Source organism: Odocoileus virginianus, chromosome 33, assembly GCF_023699985.2.
Source record: "Odocoileus virginianus isolate 20LAN1187 ecotype Illinois chromosome 33, Ovbor_1.2, whole genome shotgun sequence".
In the NCBI taxonomy this organism is placed as follows: domain Eukaryota; kingdom Metazoa; phylum Chordata; class Mammalia; order Artiodactyla; family Cervidae; genus Odocoileus; species Odocoileus virginianus.
The window spans coordinates 28,396,546-28,412,653 of NC_069706.1; positions in this window are offsets into that span (position 1 = coordinate 28,396,546).

Here is a 16,108-nt window from a genome sequence, read left to right on the forward strand (position 1 = left end):
TACATTTCAAGGGCCCAGTTGCCACATGGGGCCAGTAACCACCATGTTGTACCGTGTGGCTCTGGAGTTAAACTCTAGCTGGAGGAAAACAAGGAAGATAGAGTCAACTGCCACTATAAGGAAGTAATCTGACAAATTCAGATTTGCATTCTGCAAATGTAATGCATTCTGCAAGACAGATCTGCTCTGGGGGATCTTTGAAGAACACAGGCTCTTCAAAAAAGTCAGCAGCATGAAAAAGTAAAGAGGCAAATTGAGTGAAAGAGACTAAACAGACACAGCCAAATACAATATTTGGCCCTAGATTTGATTCTGAACCAGAAGGGAAAAATCAAATTGACATCAGTGTGTGTGTGTATGTGCATATCCAGCATCTTAACAGATGATACACAGGTGCTTGTGCTCTGGTGCTTAGTTGTATCCAACTCTCCAGACCCCATGGACTGCAGCCCCCCAGGCGCCTCTGTCCATGGGATTTTCCCAGGCAGGAGTACTGGAGCAGGTTGCCATTTCCTTCTCCAGGGGATCTTCCTGATCCTGGGATCACACCCAGGTCTACTGCATTGACAGGTGGGTTCTTTACCACTGAGGCACCAGGGAAGCCCATTTATTTGTTAACTCTATGCAAATATCCTCTTTCTTCTCAAATTTTATTTATTTTCATTGTAAAAAACACACAACATAAAAGTTACCATTTTTAGTATTTTTAAGTGTGCGGTTCAGTAGTGTTCAGTATGTTCACATTCACATTTCGTATATTCACATCTGTTGTGAAACAGATCTCCAGAACTTTTTTTCTCACAAATTTGAAACTAAACTCATTAAGTAATAGCTCCATTTTCCCCACTCCCAACCCACCCCTAACTCGTGGTAACCACATTCTCCTTGCTGTTTCTATAAATTTGACTATTTTAGGCACTTCATATAAGTGGAATCATATAGTACCTGTCTTGTGACTGGCTTAATTTCACTTAGCATAATGTCCTCAAGGTTCATCCATGTTGTAGCATGCGATAGGCTTTCCTTTCTTTTTAAGACTGAATAATATTCCATTATTTGTATATAACCCATTTTGTTTATCCACTCATCTGTTGATCAACAGATTGTTGATTGGATTGTTTCCACCTCCTGGCTGTTGTGAATAATGCTTCTATGAACATGGGTGTGCAGATATCTCTTCTTCAAGACTCTGATTTCAATTCATTGAATCTACATGTCCAGAAGTGGGATTTCAGGATCATATGGTAGTTCTATTTTTAATTTTTTGAGGAATATCTACTTGCTTTTCATAGCAGCTGCACCATTTTGTAATCCCACCAACAGTGTACAAAGTTTCAATTTCTCCACACCCTTGTCAACACTTGTTATTTTCCAGTTTTGTTTTGCTTTTTTTTGTTTGTTTGTTTGTCTTTTAAATAATAGCCATCCTGAAGGGTATGAGGTAATATTCACTGTGGTTTGATTTTCATTTCCCTGATAACTAGCAATGTTGACTGTCTTTTCAAATGCTTCTTGGTCATTTGTGTATCATCTTTGGAGAAATTTCATTTCAAGTCCTTTGCCCATGTTTTAAACTGATCAATTAGATTTTGTTATTGAGTTGTAGTGCTTTATATATTCTGAGTATTAACCCGTTATCAGAGATATAATTGACAGTTATCTCCCATTCTGTAGATTGCCTTTTCATTCTATTGATGGTATACTTTGATGCATAAAAGTTTCTAAAGTTTGATACAGTCCCATTTGTCTATTTTTGTTTTGACTGCCTGTGTTTTTGATGTCATATCCAAGAGATCATTGCCATGTCCAATGTCATGAAGGTTTTCCCCTACATTTTCTTTTAAAAACAGTATTTTATAGTTTTAGATATTACATCTATGTCTTTAATTCATTTTTAGATAAACTTTGTACTAAAAATGAATTTTTGTAGTTCAGTTTTGGTTAATAATTGTATAAGATAAGGAGCCAACTTCATTCTTTGGAATGTAGATATCAACTTTCCCTAGCATCATAGTATGAAGAGACTTCTTTCTCTGTTGAGTCGCCTTGGTACCCTTATCAAAGATCATTTGACCGTATACTCAATATTTATTATTAGACTCTGTATTCAATTGGTCTATATGTCTGTCTGTATCTTTTGTTTAGTGTAGGTTTTTAGTGTTTTAAAATCAAAAAGTGTGGGTCCACCAACTTTATTCTTCTCTTTCAAAATGACTTTGGCTATTTTGAGCCCCTTCAGATTCCATATGCATTTTAGGAAATATTTTTGTATTTCTGAAAAAAACACCTTTGGGGTTTTGATAAGGATTACATTCAGTCTGTAGATTGCTTTGGGTTGTATGGACATCTCAACAATATTAAGTTTTCCAGTCTATGAACATGGATGTCTCTCCACTTGTGTATTCTTTAATTTATTTTAAGCAGTGTGTTATAGTTTTCACTGTATAAGTCTTACCTCCTTGATCAGACTTATTGCAAAGCATTTAATTCTTTTCAGATGCTATTATAAAAATTTCCTTTTCAGATGATTTGTTGCTAGTGTTTTTATTTTGTTGAAAGTTGCTTAGTTGTGTCCAACACTTTGTGACCCCATGGGCTATACAGTCCATGGAATTCTCTAGGCCAGAATACTGGAGTGGGTAGCCTTTCCCTTCTCCAGTGGATCTTCCCAACCCAGGGACTGAACCCAGGTCTCCTGCATTACAGGTGGGTTCTTTACCAGCTGAGCCACAAGGGAAGCCCAAGAATCCTGGAGTGGGTAGCCTATCGCTTCTCCAGCGGATCTTCCTGACCCAGGAATTGAACTGGGGTCTCCTGCATTGCAGGCGGATTCTTTACCAACTGAGCTGCCAGGGAAGCCTATTGCTAGTCTATAGAAGTGCAATTAATGTCAATTTTTTTCTGCTAATTTTAGCATCTGTTGGTGGAACTTGCTTACAATTATTACTGTGGTGTTTGCCTTTTTAAAATTGTCTTTATTCCTCTTACATTCATGGATTGGAATTCTTCTGTAAAAAGGAGTTATTCTTTTACTCCTATTAATTTACTTATTCAGTTGTTTTTTGGACTCATAGATTTTCTTTTTTTCCCTTTGTTTCTTTGTTTTTCATTCTAAGAGTTAAAAATCCAACAATATAGTTAGTTTGCTGCTACATCTGTTCTAACTTTGGCTATTAGAGGCTTCTTCAGTGTTTTCTTTCCTGTTGAGCACTTCCTTAATTTCTGGCAATGCAAGATGCTCCAGGCTCTTGCATTTTTCCCTGCCCCAGTTCTGGAATCATTCACTTCTCCAACAAGTCTGGTTCTCTTCACTGGGTATTTAGAAGAGAAGGTCTCGCTGCTAATTGTCCTCATTGCTACCAGAGTGTCACTGCCTCTAGGCCTTCTTGGTGGACAAAAGCTAGAAATTTTATGAAGCTATATTAATCCACACATACAAACAATTTCATCTTATTTCTGCATTTTTCTGTCTGAGTACTATGAGTTCATATTGATACCTCCCATTGCAAGCCCAAACCAGAGTTAATTCTGTCTTCCCCTCTTCCTTATTTGCAACTTCTTTCTCTGACAGTGAGAAGCCCTGCAGATACTGTCTGCAGTGTATTTATTTATTTCTCCCATCCTAGTATACACACAGTCTCCTAGTTTTTACCCCATATCCCTGAGGGAAACACACTTACCAATTTGAGCACAGTGTATGTATCTTTCTTTGGGTCTTTAGTCTTACAATATCTAGTCAAAATTATATTTTCCAGAGTTACTAAGGTTAGCGCCTCTCTTCCCTACTGTGTTCAGTATGGTTAATCATTTGTAACATAATTAGCTTCATTTGTTGCTATCTGTATTGTTTGGGAATCTCCCCACATCCTGGATGATTTTTAATTATTTATTAATTTGGGGGTACGTAAGGCATTGTTGTTCAGTCCCTAGGTTGTGTCTGACTCTTTGTGACTCCAAGGACTGTAGCCCACCAGGCTCCTCTGTCCATGAGGATTTTCGGGCAGCAATATTGGAGTGCATTGCCATTTCCTTCTCCAAGGGATCTTCCCAGACCAGGGATCAAACCTGTGTCTTCAGCCTTGGCAGGCAGATTCTCTACCACTGAGCCACCACGGAAACCCATGTAAAGCATTACTTTGTTTCTAAAGTTCAAAACTATACAAAAGGTACATATACTCATTCAAGGGTCTTTTTCTTCCTGTCCCTAAGAGGTCCTTCCTCTTTCCCCTTTTTTATACTTTTCCCCACCTCCATAGATAACCAATTTGGTTACTTTTTGGTTTATCCTTCCTATATATATATATATATATATATTTTTTTTTTTTTTTTTTTTTTTTTTGCATAAATAAGCAAGGTTTGGATGTGTCTCAGGCTCCTTTTGTGCATTAGCAAATGGGTTTCCAGACAGACTGCTTCAGTGAGCCCTCCCAGGAGGGGGACAAAACAGTTTTTTTGTTTTACTGTAACCTAAGCAACAATGGACATGAGTTTGAGTAAACTCCAGGAGTTGGTGATGGACAGGGAGGCCTGGCGTGCTGCGATTCATGGGGTGGCAAAGAGTCGGACACGACTGAGCGACCGAGCTGAACTGAACTGAACCGAAGCAACAATGAGAGTTTATCATTTCAATCTTTGGTAATCTGAGAAGCAAAATTAACTCCTTGTCCTAGTTTGTGCTTTCTGATGTCCTTCGAGGTCGTGTATGTTTCAGATATTTCTTGGCTGATTACCTTTCCTCCTTTGTGAGCTCTCTGCTTGGCCGGTTCCTCTGTTGGAGACTCACAGCTTTTCCTACAGATTCTCATTAGCCCTTTACACAGTGAGGATATTAACTTTTTGTCCCATCACTGTTTGTACATTCCTTTAGACCAGAAATCCTCAATCTTTTTGGCACCAGGGACTGGTTTTGTAGAAGATTATTTTTCCATGGACCAAGGGGGTTTATTTATTTAATTTATTGTGCACTTTATTTCTATTATTGTTACATCAGCTCCACCTCAGATCATCAGGTATTAGATCCCAGAGGTTGAGGATGCCTGCTTTAGGGTACCTACCCATCCTCCTTAACATGTCCCTCACATACTTTCCTCAAGGAGCTGCTAAGATTATCCTTTCATCCAAGCATCCAGCTCTGACTTCCAAGGGGTGGGAAGCACATGGTCACTATATCCAGTGACCCCTTGATAACCAGGGCAACAGACATTTTTTCTGTCTTGTTTGCACATAATAACTTTATGAAGCTTAGAAGTTTTGTTTGAAATCAGGGATTTTGAGCCTTATTTCACATAGAGTGCTTATTTTCAACGGCACACACTCTAACTCATCCTAGGATGTTACTTTTGAAAAGAATGTTTGAGTCCACATTTGGTTTAATATAAACTATTTAGTTTCATATTAATTAGTTCTAAGGAGCAGTGAGGACTTTTGTTTGATGTGAACAAGGGATTTTGAGCTTGGTTTCATATAAACAGTTTAGAGTCAACTAGAACTTGCCCTAAAGCCTCATAAGGAATTGGTTTTAAGAAGACTGATAGATTCTGAGCTTGTTTGACTCAAACTGCTTAATTTTGTCTAAACTCACCCTAACTCCCACTCCATTTGAATTAAAAGTGTAATTTTTTGCTTGTTTCAGTCTGTTCAGATTTGTCCTGTGCCACCTTAGGAAGTTACCTTAGATATAAATGTGTGATTTTGACATTGCTTCACTTAACCTGCTTAGGGGTTGGGTGGTGCTGGTGGTTAAGTACCCACCTGCTAATGCTGGAGACAAAAAAAGACACGGGTTCAGTCCCTGGGTTGGGAAGATCCCATGGAAGAGGAAATGGCCACCCACTCCAGTATTCTGACTTGGAAAATCCCATGGACAGAGGAGCCTGACGGGCTACAGTCCATAGGATCACAAAGAGTCAGACACAACTGAAGTGACTCAGCATGCATGCAGCCTGCTTAGATTCATCTTAATTTGCTCTGACTTATACTAGTACAGTGCTTTTTAGATGAATATGCATTTCTCGGCTTGTTTGCACATGTGAAGTTTGTATAGCATATACAAAGCTTATGAAAAGAATGTGACACCTGTTTATTTCTATAAGCTTTGATGAGCACCTGTAGACAATGACAGCTCCATCATGACTGTCCCCTGGCCGGCAGTGGCTGTAACACATGTCCCGATTTCACAGATGCCAAAATGTGAAGCAAAAACATGTGACATTGCATTTAGTGAGCAGAACTATCAGTATTTGGTAATGGGGAGTAACAGGATAACAGGAATCAAAAAATTCTCCCAGATACCTGGTTTAGACAGATGCACGAACTTTATTGCTGTATCTTTTTTCATCATTCTAACGAACCATGAATAATATTTCTGAAAATAAAGTTTTATAGAATTCCTAGCCACTTCCTAAGGGAAAATGCCTAGAATTTGGTAGTAAAAAAAAAAAAAAGTATACTTCATTGCTGCTTCAATCTGCATTTATGTAGTGATGTTAAATTTGCTTTCCTAAGTTCATAAGTCATTGGTATTCTTCTTCTTGCAAATGACCTCTTAATACCGTTACTCACCATTAAGGTTACTCAACTTTTTCCTTACCTGAAAAATACATTCATTTCATGTTAAACAGGCTCCCAAACTTTAATTCATTCCATCATCAACTTTAACGTCTAAATTCTAAAGACTTATCTAAATATCATCACAGTCAAGGAAAATTCCTTTCTACCTGTGAACTTGTGAAACCCAACAAATCATGTGCAATTTAATTAGGGGACAAGATAGACATTGCATGCTAAAAGGGTGAGGTAAGAAAGAATGAAGGGGTGATAGGTCCCAAGCAAGTCCAAAATTCTGCAAAGAAAATTCCGTCTTCTTTGGCCTGTTATCCCATCTTATGGACCCACTGAGGTGGCAGTCCTGATCTTATGATACATTCAGGTGGCAATCATGCCTCCTCAGCTCTTCAGGCCTTGCCTCCAAGGTTCTTGTCTAGCCCTCCACCCTAGTGGAGGCTGTCCAGCCAGCTGAAATTGAGGCAGTGACCTCACTCTGAAACCAAGGAGGCAGTCCTGATGATCTCCAAATGGCCTTTATGGTCATTCTTCCTTTTTTAAGGAAGAACAGTGCATGTTCATAGCTGAGTATTTCAATATTGGTCTAGTTCTGTAGAACCCAAGAAGTAGTAAAGCCTGCCTTAATTCCGTCCCACTTTCTCTGTCCCTGTTAGTTTAAATTGGCAGTGTCTTTGCCGGGATAGTACCATCTCTATTTTTCTGCTTCTTCCAAGATAGTTGATTATATTCATGAGTTGCACCCATGATCTCTTTATCAAATGGTTGCTCCATCACACCATTAGTATTCTCTATAGAACAAAGTTTTCTCGTGTTTTGCAGTATGTGTATAGGTTGAGAATGTCCCAAGTCCTCAAAGCCGGGTTCCTTTTGGCTTAACAGTTTCTTCAGTTTATCTCTCTCCTTTTGTATTTTTCTATAAGGAATGAGGAAGAACCAATCTGCTCCTTATACTCTTTGCTTAGAATGATCTCCTCAGCTAAATGTCCAACTTCATCATTCACAAGCTCTACTTTCCATGAAACTCTAGAACGTAGGTTGGCCAAGTTCTTTGCCAGTTTAAAGCAAGGCTTGCCTTTCCTCCAGTTTTCAACATCATGGTCCTCATTTCCATCAGGTTCCTCACCAGAATCACCATGAACATCTGTGATATTGTGATTTGTAATAAGAAATACATATTTCATCATCATCCCTATTCATGAAACAGAGTTCCTAAAATTTTTGGAGTGTCCAGAGTGAGGAGAGCTTTAAAGGTGTCTTTTTTATGTTAACTGAGTGACTTTTGGAAAGCCCTTAGGTCACCTTAGGCCAATCAACAGAGAACTAACCGTGTGATTAGAGGATTAGAACTTCAGTCCCTTCCCTGGACATCGTGTAGGGGAGAGAGCCTGGAAATCTAGTTCAACTGTCAGTGGCCAGTGATTTATTCAATCGTGTCCATGTCATGAAGCCTCCATAAAAACCCAAAAGGAGGGGGTTCAGGGCATGTCCAGGTTGGTGAGCCAGAATTCATCCATGTGCCGCCATGCCAGGCCCCTAGCTCCATGAAGACAGAAGCTTCTTTGTTCAGAACCACACTCTATATTTCTCTTCATCTGGCTGTTGATTTGTCTCCTTTAATGTCCTTTGTAATAAACTGGTAATCTAGTGTGTAAACTGGTTTCCTGAGTTCTGTGTAAATGAGTCAGACCTGAGAAAGGGGTCCTGGGAACCTCTGATTTACAGTCAGAAGCACAGGTAACAACCTGTACTTGTGATTGGCGTCTGAATTGTGAGCAGTCTTCTGGAACTGAGCCCTTAACCTGTGAGGTCTGATTCTATTTCCAGGTAGATAGTATCAGAATCGAGTTAAATTGTAGGACACCCTGCTGTGTCAGAGAATTGATTGGGCTTGGTTTGGGTTAAAAAATAACAAACCCACACATTGGAATGAATGTCAGAATCATAATGACTATAGTTCTAGCATGGACCTCAGAACTCTTTTAGCTTCTACCCATTACCCAGTTCTAAAGTTGCTTCCATGCATTTAGCTATTTGCTACAGCAGCACCCCACTTCTTGGGCTTCCCTGGTGGCTCAGTGGTAAAGAATCTGCCTGCCAATTCTGGAGATGTAGGACACACAGATTCAGTCCCTGGGTCGGGAAGAGCCCCCGAAGGAGGAAATGGCAACCTGCTCTGGTATTCTTGCCTGGAAAATCCTATGGACAGAGGAGCCTGGCGGGCTACAGTCCATGGGGTCACAAAGAGGCAGACACGACTGAGCACACAAGCATCACGCATCCCACTTTTTAGTTCTAAAAATCTGTCTTAGCTCAGGCTGCAATGACAAAATACTCTAGACTAGGTGGCTAAAGCTACACATTTCTTTTTCCTGATTCTGGAGGCTGCAGTTCTAAGTTTGGGTGCCTGCATGGTTGGGTTCTGGTGAAAACAACCCTCCTGGCTTACAGATGGACACTTTCTCTTTTTAAAAAAATTTTATTTATTGTTTTTATTTTTCAACTTTGTGGCCATGCTGGGTGGCATGTGGGATCTTACTTGTACCCCCTGCAGAGTCTTAACCACTGGACCAGCAGGGAAGTCCCTGGCCACCTTCTTGCTGGGTCCTCACAAGGCAGAGATGGAGAGCAAGCTCTCCTGATGTCTCTTATGATGGTACTAATCCCATCAGAGAGGCCTAACTCTCGTTGTTGCTGTTCAGTCACTGAGAGTCCAACTCTTTGCGGCACCATGGACTGCAGTATGCCAGGCTTCCCTGTTCTTTACTATCTCTTGGAGTTTAATCAGACTCATGTCCATTGAGTCAATGATGCCGTCTAACCATCTCATCCTCTATCCACCCCCCTCGTCTCCTCTTGCCCTCAGTCTTTCTTAATCTCCAAATATCCTCCCACTGGGTGATAGGGCTTCCAACATATGAATTTGGGGGGAAACAGTTCAGTCCACAGCACCTGTTATGATCATTTCTGTATACATTTTTACACGGGAATTTACACCTCGGCTATATACCTAGGAATGGAATTCCATGGTCATAAGCTAATTGGGGCCTTCCCTGGTGGCTCAGTGGTAAAGAATCTGCCTGCAATGTAGGAGACACGGGAGACCCAGGTTTGATCCCTAGCTCAGGAAGATCCCCTGGAGAAGGAGAGGGCACTCCAGTATTCTTGCTGGGAAATCCCATGGAATTTCAATCCCAGGCTCCTCTGGCGGGCTGCAGTCCATGGGGTCACAAAAATGTCAGACAGGATTTTGTGAATAAACAACAGTAACAATAACTTAAGAAATGGTTTTGCTTTGCATTTCCCTGATGACTCAAGAGAGAAGTTGAGCACCTTCTCATTTATTTATTGGCCACTGGAGTATTTTCTTTGGAGAAACAGCTATTCAAATCCTTTGCCCGTGTATAATTGCTATTTGTCTTTTTGTTAGATTGTAACAATTGTTTATGTGATCTTGATGCCAGTTCTTATCAGATGTAGGACCTGAAAATGTTTTCCTTCAGCAGTATTCTGTTGCATTTTGCTTTCAGCCTGCTTCTGTGATGTTTGTAAGCCTCTCTTCAGCAATTATTTTCAAACCAAGCAGTGATTTTAGCGTAGACACCCCACTCTCAGCCTGATTCTGGACTCGGGGTCCAGCAAGCCCATGGTTTCAGCTTGTTTTTCTGCTGTGTCCAATCCACAAAGATGTTTATCCTGTATTTGAGCCCCAATCCATCTTTCAGTTTTCCCTTTTGTGTTTTATCCATCATTGCTGAGTTTCTCGCAAAGAACATCATTCAACCATGAACTCACAGCATCAAATTGCCCTGAAAGACCTCCATCAATATTGTTTATAGTATTTTTCTTTGTGTGTATATTTTTTTTAAATTGTGAAGTTAGATCTATTGATATTTTTATATGATTTCTTTCCTGGATTTTACACTTAGAAAAGTCTCTCCTATCCTTAGGGGAGAGAAACATGATCTTCCAATTTCTTCTTATGGGTTTTCTTCTTTATATTTAACTCTTTGTCCATCCAGAATTTATTGTATAGGTTAGGGATCCAAGTTTAAGGCCTTCAATTTGTGTGCTATCTTAGCACTCTCCAATAATTTTAAATGCCATTCCAATTACAGTTCAAATTTCGATGTTTATTTTGTGTCTATTTCAGAGCCTTCTGGTTTTTTTTCAGAGACGTCTAGTTTTAACTCTATCCCATTGGTTAATTTTTTCATTTTCCTACTGGAAGTTGGGAGCAGGTGATTTGTGCGTGTGTTTCATCTAAACCTAACATAGCACTTACTACGTTTTAGGTGATCAACAAATAAATTTATGATGGAAAGTCGGAACAGTGGGGGGGCATGGAGGGAAAGTACTGAAAGATGATGAGATGTCGTGGGTGTGGCCTACCTTGTCACTAAAGAAGAGAAAAGGGTACCTGACCTAGTGCCTAGCACAGAGCAGGCCCTCAATAAAACACTTACTGTGTGAAAAGAATCTTGAAGTGGTGCGTTCTCCATGAATTAACTTCCTCCAGCTGAGTTTTTCTACTCCACTGTTGGTCTAGTCTCCCTCCAGGTTCCCAGTCAGACCAATCCTTCATGTTGGACATGTGCTTTGCCCTGTCTGCCCTCCGGCTGTCCTCTCCGAAGCCCGTGGCTCTATGCCAAGTCAGGCAATCAGGTAAAAATGGCTGGGACGACCTGAGAAAACAGAAGTTACAATGGTTCCTTTGTGAGTCTAGAGTCTCGGGCCTTCCCTCCTTGGCTGGCTTATCAGTGAATGGCAGCTGTAACCTGGCTGTCAAAGCATTGCAGAAGAAAAACTTGGACTTAAATTCAGAAGCCATGACCCCTCCTTCTAATATTAGCTGTGTGACTGTTGGCAAGTTATATAACCTCTCTGAGTCACAGTTTCTTCTCCTTTACAGAAGAGATAATAAGATCCACTCAGAGGGACGATAGAGGAATTAAATGAGATAACCTAAAGATTATATTCTTTTCAGCCAAAGATGGAGAAGCTCTATACAGTCTGCAAAAACAAGACTGGGAGCTGACTATGGCTCAGATCATGTACTCCTTATTGCTAAATTCAGACTTAAATTGAAGAAAGTAGGGAAAACCACTAGACCATTCAGGCATGACCTAAATGAAATCCCTTACAATTATACACTGGACGTGAAAAGTACATTCAAGGGATTAGATCTGATAGACAGAGTGCCTGAAGAACTATGGACAGAGGTTCATGACATTGTACAGGAGGCAGTGATCAAGACCATCCCCAAGAAAAAGAAATGCAAAAAGGCAAAATGGTTGTCTAAGGAGGCCTTACAAATAGCTGAGAAAAGAAGAGAAGCTAAAGGCAATGGAGAAAAGGAAAGATATACCCATTTGAATATAGAGTTCCAAAGAATAGCAAAGAGAGATAAGAAAGCCTTCCTCAGTGATCAATGCAAAGAAATAAAGGAAAACAATAGAATGGGAAAGACTAGAGATTTCTTCAAGAAAATTAGAGATACCAAGGGAACATTTCATGCAAAGATGGGCACAATAAAGGGCAGAAATGGTATGGACTTAACAGAAGCAGAAGATATTAAGAAGAGGTGGCAAGAATATACAGAAGAACTATACAAAAAAGATGTTCACAGCCCCAGATAATCACAATGGTGTGATCACTCACTGAGAGCCAGACATCCTGGAATGCGAAGTCAAGTGGGCCTTAGGAAGCATCACTATGAACAAAGCTAGTGGAGGTGATAGAATTCCAGTTGAGCGATTTCAAATCCTAAAAGATGATCCTGTGAAAGTGCTGCACTCAATATGCCAGCAAATTTGGAAAACTCAGCAGTGACCACAGGACTGGAAAAGGTCAGTTTTCATTCCAATCCCAAAGAAAGGCAATGCCAAAGAATGTTCAAAGTACCGCACAATTGCACTCATCTTACACGCTAGCAAAGAAATGCTCAAAATTCTCCCAGCTGGGCTTCAACAGTACGTGAACCATGAACTTCCAGATGTTCAAGCTGGATTTAGAAAAGGCAGAGGAACCAGAGATCAAATTGCCAACATCTGTTGGATCATTGAAAAAACAAGAGAGTTCCAGAAGAACCTCTATTTCTGCCTTATTGACTATGCAAAGCCTTTGACTGTGTGGATCACAACAAACTGTGGAAAATTCTTAAAGAGATAGGAATACCTTACCTACCTCCTGAGAAATCTGCATGCAGGTCAAGAAGCAGCAGTTAGAACTGGACATGGAACAACAGACTGGTTCCAAATCAGGAAAGGAGTACATCAAGGTTGTATATCGTCACCCTGCTTATTTAACTTATATGCAGAGTACATCATGTGAAATGCTGGGCTGGATAAAGCACAAGCTGGAATCAAGATTGCTGGGAGAAATAGCAATAATCTCAGATATGCAGATGACACCACCCTCATGGCAGAAAGTGAAGAAGAACTAAAGAGCCTCTTAATAAAAGTGAAAGAGGAGAGTGAAAAGGTTGGCTTGAAACTCAACTTTCAGAAAACTAAGATCATTGTATCTGGTCCCATCACTTCATAGCAAATAGATGGGGAAACAATGGAAACAGTAAGATACTTTATTTTGGGGGACTCCAAAATCAGTGCAGATGGTGACTGCAGCCATGAAATTAAAAGATGCTTGCTCCTTGGAAGAAAAGTTATGACCAACCTAGACAGCATATTAAGAAGCAGAAACATTACTTTGCCAACAGAGGTCTGTCTAGTCAAACCTATGGTTTTTCCAGTAGTTGTATATGGATGTGAGAATTGGACTATAAAGAAAGCTGAGCGCCAAAGAAGTGATGCTTTTGAACTGTGGTGTTGGAGAAGACTCTTGAGGGTCCCTTGGACTGACTGCAAGGAGATCCAACCAGTCCACGCCAATGGAAATCAGTCCTGAATATTCATTGGAAGGACTGATGCTGAATCTGAAATTCCAGTACTTTGGCCACATGATATGAAGAACTGGGTCGTTGGAAAAGACCCTGATGCTGGGAAAGATTGCGGGCGGGAGGAGAAGTGGACGACAGAGGATGAGATGGTTAGATGGCATCACTGACTCAACGAGCAAGTTGCAGGAGATGGTGAAGGACAGGAAAGCCTGGCATGCGGCAGTCCATGGGGTCACATAGAGTCAGACACGACTGAGCAACTGAACAACAACAAAGAGTTCTTTAATGGGCCAAGTGCTTTATGTGCATAATTATAACCACCTCTATTTTACTTCACCTCATTTCCAACATGTAATTTCTGTTCCAAATATCACAGGACAGGGTCTTTACTGCCACCTAAACATGAATAATGTCTCCTCTCCCCCTCTCTCTTGGGTTCTTTCTGCCCATCCAGGTCCCACCCATCTTTGAAGGCCCAATTGCAACCTCACCTTGCTCCCAATTACTTCTCTCCACCTCTGTTCATGTGTATCTTTCACTTCTTTGGGCTTCTTTTATTCTCTTGTGTCAGCCCACACATTCCCGCTCAGTTCATGAGGGTTGAATATCTTCAAGTGAACCTTTGATTCTTTTCAGTTTCATAGAGCCCAGTGCCAAGCCCATGCCCAAAGCAGAAGCTCAAAATCCATTACTATATGAATAGTCAAGGAAGCGTAATGGGAATAACTTCACTGGGCTGATATTTATTGTTCCTGTATTATGTTAAATCATTGAAACCATGGTGGTGCATCTTTAGTGTCTTCAAGTATCCACCCTTCTCAGCTGCAGTGGATAGGAAAGGGTCACGGGGGCAGTATGAGGGTCAGCAGGACTCCCTGGCCAGTGGAGATAGAACCATGGAATGCTGGCTCTAGGAGGGGCAGATCTTACACGTTGTTTATTCCAACCTCATCATTCTACAAGAGGTGGTCAACCCACAGACCAAACATCCGATCCATAACATAGAACAGAGGTGGGCAGGAATCTTGGGCATATTTCCAAAGGTTGGGAGACACATGTACGGGTAAAAGTGTCGTATGCCATCAGCAGCGCTGTCCTTTGGAGAAACTGACTTGCTTGGAAGCTAGAGAGGTCTCCCGTTTGGGCTTGTACTGAAGTCCAGAACAGTGAAGCGTGTGGGTGTCTACTTAGCCTTTGAGCAGCACACGATGCAAAAAAAATCCTGCCTCCCCGCATTATTTGTTTTTCCATTTGTTTCTCATCCCTGCATCCTCGACTAAGGAGCAGCTCTCTTTCTTCAGACAGAATATGACAAAGAAGGCAGTGCTTGGTTCAAGAGGAGTTCTGGCCCCCCAAAAGTATGTGGGCTGCCAAGTAATTACTCTGCAGGAGAGCACATGTTTAGGGAAATTACACCCTTCTCTCCCCCCTTTGTCCTGGGCCTGAACAATAGCACTCTGACTCACACTAACGATGCTGTCAGAGGCTCTACCTGTGATTTTCCTAGTGGCAGGCATTGGGTCGGCAGAGCAAGGGCTGTCTGATCAATCCACAGGCCCGTCTCCTCTCACAGACCTGTAGAGAACAAAACGGCAGCACGCCCAGAAGAGTGAGCAGATGTAGCACACTCAGGCAACAGCATGCAACCGGTGTCATAAGTTTGTAAAGCTCTTGGTGATGGTGGACTCAGGAAAGGGATGAGGGCAAATAGACAGGATCAGGGATGGCAGGACACTCTGGGTGGTGGAGTTAGAACCACAGAATGAATGTTGGCTCCAGAAAGAGCAACTTTTATAGATCACTGAATTCCAACCTTATCATTTTACAAGAAAGGAGATTGTGATGGTTAATTTTATGTCAACTTGACTATGCTAAGGGATACCCAGTTAGCTGGTGAAACATGATTTCTGGGTATATCAGTGAAGATGTTCCTGGAAAAGATTAGCATTTGAATCAATGGACTGAATAAAACAGACTGGCATCATTCATTCCATTGAGGTCCTGAGTAGAACAAAAGTCAGAGGAAAGGCAAATTTGTTCTCATGGCTTAAGCTGGGTCATCCTTCTCTTGCCACAGGACCCTGGGTTTCCTTGTCCCCAAGCCTTTGGACTTGGACTGAATTATACTGCAGGATTTTCTGGGTCTCTAGCTTGCAGACGGCAGGTCATAGGAATTTTTCAGCTTTCATAATCACATGAGCCATTCCTATATGATTTCATAGGTATGTGAGTATTATATATATATATGTATCTCCTATTGATTCTGTTTCTGGGGAGGAGCTTGAATAATACAGAAACCAAGGCCTGGAGGGGCTAAAGGTCTTTGCAGTGCCATCCCACAGAGCCCACCCCTGACTCACCATGTGGTATTCTTTTCTCTACACTGAGTTCAGTTCAGCATGTATTTTTCCAAGTCCAGCTTACCTTTAGAGAATACTTTCATATGTTTAGGTACTTTGATGCTGGTTGCATGTATTTTTATGATTTTATATCTTCCTGTTAAATTGACCCTTTCATCATCGTACAATGACCTTCTTTGTCTCTTATGACACTTTTGTTTTGCCACACCGTGTGACATGTAATCTTAGTTCCCCAACCCGGGATCAAACCTGGGCCCCCTGCAGTAGAAGCAGAGTACTTAACCACTGG